We start from the raw sequence: 6,000 nt of genomic DNA on the forward strand, positions 1-6,000 counted from the left end.
TTCTCATAGCAAATCCTCTTCATTTTGCAATGAGAAAACTTAAAGACTCTTCAATAAATTATCTAGGGTTACGTGGCTAGTGACAGAGCATGAACTAGAATGTATGTTCTGTGATGTTCTAAGCCACATGGCTCACGTTGCCTTCATAAACATACATAATTGCTTATTCTACACATCTTCAGTTCCCCTCAAAATATCTCCATAAACTACTGCTTAAAGCTCCAGGATGGCCTTTGTGAAAGGGAAGTAGGAACTCAGGCACCCAATTAATTTTGACAAAAGAAAAAAGCAATTAAGTTGAAAGCTGAATCATGCAAGAAACTGCCGTTCATTTTGTTCCTAAGCAGATAGCTAGAGATAAAAGGTTAAATATCTCCACAGGTAGCTATTTTATGTTCACCTTATCTTATGCAAACTATAGATTTACTGAGCAAGAGAGGAATATATATGATTGATTATTCCCCTACCTGCTCCATTTCTCTTGCAAGATGTGGATTGCCATACCCTCCCTCTTTCTCCTCCAGCCAGCTTTTCCCCTTTAAATATGGAAGCCCTCAAAATCATCTATGGAGAAAGTCACAGACCAGAGATGGTTTCTGTGACTCTGTGTTCTTTTTTTCCAGGAATATCCTTAACCTTGGCAAAACAAACATCTAAATTAATTGAGACCAGTCTCTGATACTTTTTGGTTTGCACCTCCAAAGCTCAAACCTATCATTTGCTGTTTGATCTTCCTGCGATCAGAGAATACATGTGTTTTTCTCTTTTGCTCCCCAAATCACTTGGAAGCACCACTCATTGGCAGATTCTAACCTGGTGATGAGAACTGTAAAAATGATTGATAGGGACACTCCACTCAAATGCCTGCATCTCTCAGAGATGTCACCAAACTTGTTTTGTTTCCTGTTATCTACTCTTCAAGAAGCAATCATCAAACTTAAACACGGCTTCTAACAGCTCAAGGCCATATCTCTGGGACCACCCAACCCCCTTTTGAGTTCCTGCCTAGGATAGCTCAGGACTGTCACCGAATTTACTGTTTGTTCTAGCCAGTACCTGACAATAAGTCCCTGGCCTCCTTTAATAGAACATTTTCTAAAAAAGGGCTTACAATGTCGAATTCTTTCTCTGTCCTTTTCAGATGTACATATGTTTCCTATCACCTAGGAGTGTCTCCTTCAATGACCTGGGAGTATTTTTTTGCAAAGACCTGAAAGCCATTCCTTTGAAAAGTAGTCATTAGGAAGGATAAGATTTCTGTCTCCTGGTCCCTGTTGGGGGATAGAACCTTTCTCATTTATCACTCCAGATCCACTCTTCACCCTTCTGTTTTCTCCAAAAGGATGATCTTTTTGGACAGAATCAAATGGCTCCCCTGACCTCTGGTTCCTGATTAGGTTTGGCAGACTGGCAGGCTAGCAGGATATTTGTGAGGTGGAGGAGAGTGAATCCTCCATATTAATTATCTAAACATGAAATAAATATTTATGGTCTAGGAATGTTGGGTGGCCTCTTAATGAGTTACTTGGCTTATATAATCCAAAAATCTTCAAGTCTGCTGAGTAGAAACCCAATTGTCATTATTGTGGAGATTCATAACACCTTAGTTTGAAAACTATATCAGTTCAAAAATCCACTAGTTCTTCAATGATCGGCCCCTACGAGGAGCAGCCCAGCAACTTGGCTATTAGGACTGGGGTAGAGAGGCTAATGCCCTCCTCACAATGGTGTCCATATCTGAACTCCCAGAATAATATTACATTATAGGGCAAAGGAAAATTAAGATTACACGTGGAATTATGGTTAAGAGTAGCAGACGGAGGCAGAAGAGATTCAGAGAAAATACTGTGATGACGGAAGAATGACCAGAAAGATGCAAGGTTGTGGACTTTGATGACGGAAGAAAGAAGACCACAGACCAAAGAATGTGGGTGGCCTCTAGAAGCTGGATAAGGCAGAGAAATAGATTTTCTCCTAGAGTATCCAGAAAGGAATGCAGCCACATTGACAACTTGATTTTAGCCCAGGGTGACACATTTGGACACGTAACCTGCAGAAATGTAAGATAACTCATTTGTGTTATTTTAAGCCACTAAGTTAGTGCTGCTTTATTATAGCAGCAGAATTGTATTAATTTGCTTGGGTGCCACAACAAAATACCTCAGGCTGAGTGGCTTAAAAATCAGAAATTTACATCTCACAATTCTGGAGTCTCAAAGACTGAGAGCAAGGTGTCAGCAGCTCTGGCTTCCCCCTGAGACCCTCTCCTCGGTTTGCAAATTCCTGCATTCTTTCTGTTTCTTAATGTGGTTGTCACTCTGTGCTGCATGGGTGCCCCTGGTGTGTTTCTTTAATGTGTTCACATTTCCTCTTCTTACAAGGACACTAGTCAGATTGCATTATGACCCCCCCTCACCCCGCCCAACCATGGCCTCATTTAACTTAATTACCTCACTAAAGGTATCATCTTCAAATACAGTCAGTCACATCCTGAGGTGTTCAGGGCTAGGATTTGGGGGTCATGTTTCAGTTCATAACAAGGGCTATATTATAAAACCTTCCTTGAAGCCATGTCTAGAGGGCCCCTCGGGGATAAAACAAAACTACGTACTGGGGCTTACTAACAGAAGCTCAGAGCTCTGACCATCCTGAGCACTATGGAAAGTCTTGACCCAAATGCATCTCCTAGTAAGTCCAACAGAACTGTAGACCCAACTGGCGGTTATTTCTACAAACTGCAAACTAAGAAGATATATATTTAATTATTGGCAGCATCCATATTCGTTTCCTGATCTATGGAGTGAAGACTCTTATGGTAGAAGGGCCAAATGGAAGCCACTGAAATGACCCCTCCCCACCAGGATGGTAATCCCAAAACAATATTGCATCTCCGGGAGAACTGGTGACATCAGGGTCACCATCAAATGTTAATGTTGCAAAATTGTGTTTCTGGGGGAATGATATGTGGCTGAAATTCTTAAAATGGGCAACAATGTGAAAACATCCATTTTCTGTGCCAACGTCCACGAGAGAGCATCCACTATGTAGAGTCAATAATGTGGTTGACAAGGTGACCTATCTGATAAAGTCAGTCAGCTTTTGCCGTAGCCATCGCATATGGGAAATGGCCATGCAGAGAAGACTGAAGTGGTTCATGGGCTGAACAACGTAGGCTTTTCTCAACAAGCCGATCTGGATACTGGTGCTCCTGAGTGTCCAATATGCAAACAGCAGAGGCTGAAAACTCAGTAAGCTGGTCTGGATACTAGTACTCCTGAGTTTCTAATATGCACATAGCAGAGACAAATACTGAAAACTCCTGAGATGGCCCAGCCAGTCATCTGGCAGCACATTGATTACACCTGATCTTTTCCAGGAAGGCATGTTTAATCCTCTATGGAAAAAGCACTGGTTAAAGATGTGGACTTTCCTGCTTCAGTGATTACCCCAGCAGCACAATGAGCAGACACACTGAATATATATTCAACAATGATGCATACCATGCAGTATTGCTTCTGACCAGGAGCACATTTTATAGATGGTTCCAAGTTTAAAAGTTTTAGGAATTAGTTCTGATGGGTCACGTTCGATGAAAGATCCATCATTAGACCAGTCACTTCTTTCTACAGTTGGGGTTTTATAAGAATGTCAACTCCCTCACACACAAAAATGGATGGCTGGATTGGGAGAAAGATCCCCAATGCAGGGGAGTACCTCAACATTAATTTTCTGTTCTCCTAATTGTTTCATATTTATCATAGCACTGTTTTATTTTCATCCATTTGTCTTAATTTTCAAACAATGAAAAACAAACATGTATATTTTCAATATATCTGTAAATAAAAATGTTGCTAATACCTCATACCTCACATTTATATATTTCTTAGCAAATAGTTACTATTAACCTCTTTCTTCCTTTTCTTTTTTTTTTTTTTTTTTTTTTTTTGTATTTTGCTCACACAGGTAGACTATTACTACATTTTTTGAATGAAAAGAAATGGAAAGAAACCTTGCATAAATTATCTCATTTCACTCTTTACAATGCAATGAGATATTTTAGGCAAAACAATATCATCCCAGTTTAAAACTGAGGACACCCAGGCTTAGAGAAAGTCACACAACGCTAAGAACTGAATTTGAATAGAACCCAGGTTGTTTTACAGTTAGCTTCTTTTCAGCATTCTATTTTCTGTGGATATGACGATGATGACTGATGTGGGCCATGGTCTTTAGACTAAACAACATTTGGCCGGGCGCAGTGGCTCACGCCTGTAATCCCAGCACTTTGGGAAACTGAGGGGGGCAGATCACGAGGTCAGGAGATCGAGACCATCCTGGCTAACATGGTGAGACCCCGTCTCTACTAAAAAAAAAAAATTTGGCCAGGCACAGTGGCCGGCGCCTGTAGTCCCAGCTACTCAGGAGGCTGAGGCAGGAGAATGGCGGGAACCCGGGAGGCGGAGCTTGCAGTGAGCCGAGATTGCACCACTGCACTCCAGCCTGGGCGACAGAGCGAGACTCCGTCTCAAAAACAAAAACAAACAAACAAAACAAACAAATCAACAAACAAAATCCACTTGAGATCCTTCCAGTTTTAAATCCCTCCTTGCAAATGCCTTTTGGAGAAGCAGGGTCCATTTCTCGAAATCATCACAAGGCTGACAGCACCAGGGACTCTCTCTCTGTTCCTCGATAACTGCAGCGTAGGCTGTGACCTAGGTCAAGTCAATTACTTAATCCTGCTTGGATTTTGAGTCTTGAAAAAAATAATACAAAGATGTTAAAACAGTAACAACTTATAGCAATGACCAGAATGAGAGTACAGCAGAAGATTGATTATCACACATCCTGTGTTACTCGTGCTAACAGCAGCCTCCTTAAATGGAGGAGGCTCCGGGCTTGTGTGTTTAGCATCCTTTGCTTCCTGCATGCCCTTTTCTGTAGCTGGGCTCGTCAGCCTCCCCACTGATTCTCTAAGGGATCAGATATTCTTCCATCACATTTCTTTACTGCTTACTTTAGCCAGAGTTCTTACAACTATAATACTAATCATACTTAATATAACCAAAGAGAAGCCGACAGAGAAACCAGATGATCAAAAGAATACCAGTCACTCTTCATTAATTTCCATTGTCCAGGACTGTTTCTGTCTGTCTTTGTTTCCTTTTTCAATTCAGTTGTTATAGTTCACAATATAGCAGTTTACACTATTCCAACGGTAACTCTATAAATGGCATGCAGTCTCTACCACATCATGGGCGCTACGAATAAACAGATTCTTACATGAAAATGTGTCATGCTCTATTTCTCTTTATCAGATATGTAATGTGGATATGTGATATGCTTTATGATCTTCAGCACTGATCCATTTTGAAGTATTCACTCAATCCTAAGACACTTAGCTGTAAACATCCTCATTTACCAAAGCTATGATAAAAAGAGAAGCTAGAACTTCCTTAATTAGGCTCAGGTGCCCGAACAGATCTGATGGAATCCTGCAGCTCTCTGCAGGACAAGGATGACATCCAAAAAGCACACAACTAAAGAGAACAATGAGTACGGTAATGAGGATGAAGGGAAATGGCAAGTTTTTAATCATCACCCAAAGTGCAGGATACCCCACAAAGGACAGAAAGAAAACACTACCTTTGGAATAATTGTTCAAAGAAGATGATGATTCAGAAAAATAAAAGAAAATGGAACATAAATGGCCCGATTGCATTTTTCTTTGCACTATAAATGGCAATTAAAGTGCTTAATCTTGAGCCTTTTATGATTTAGATACGAATACAAATTATCTTAAGAAAATTCCTTTGCAAGGCAGAAGCTTTCTCAAAATGTAAATTAGTTCTTTCCCGTCTGTCATAATGCTTACAGCGAATTTACATAGCACTTCACGTGAAACGATCTAAGAGTCTTCTCTGTCTGTTTTTACATCATATGGAAGAGATTTTTGTTTATTTGTTCATTTTATTTTGTTTTACAGTAGTGGAGACTAGT

Source organism: Rhinopithecus roxellana, chromosome 9, assembly GCF_007565055.1.
Source record: "Rhinopithecus roxellana isolate Shanxi Qingling chromosome 9, ASM756505v1, whole genome shotgun sequence".
NCBI lineage: Eukaryota > Metazoa > Chordata > Mammalia > Primates > Cercopithecidae > Rhinopithecus > Rhinopithecus roxellana.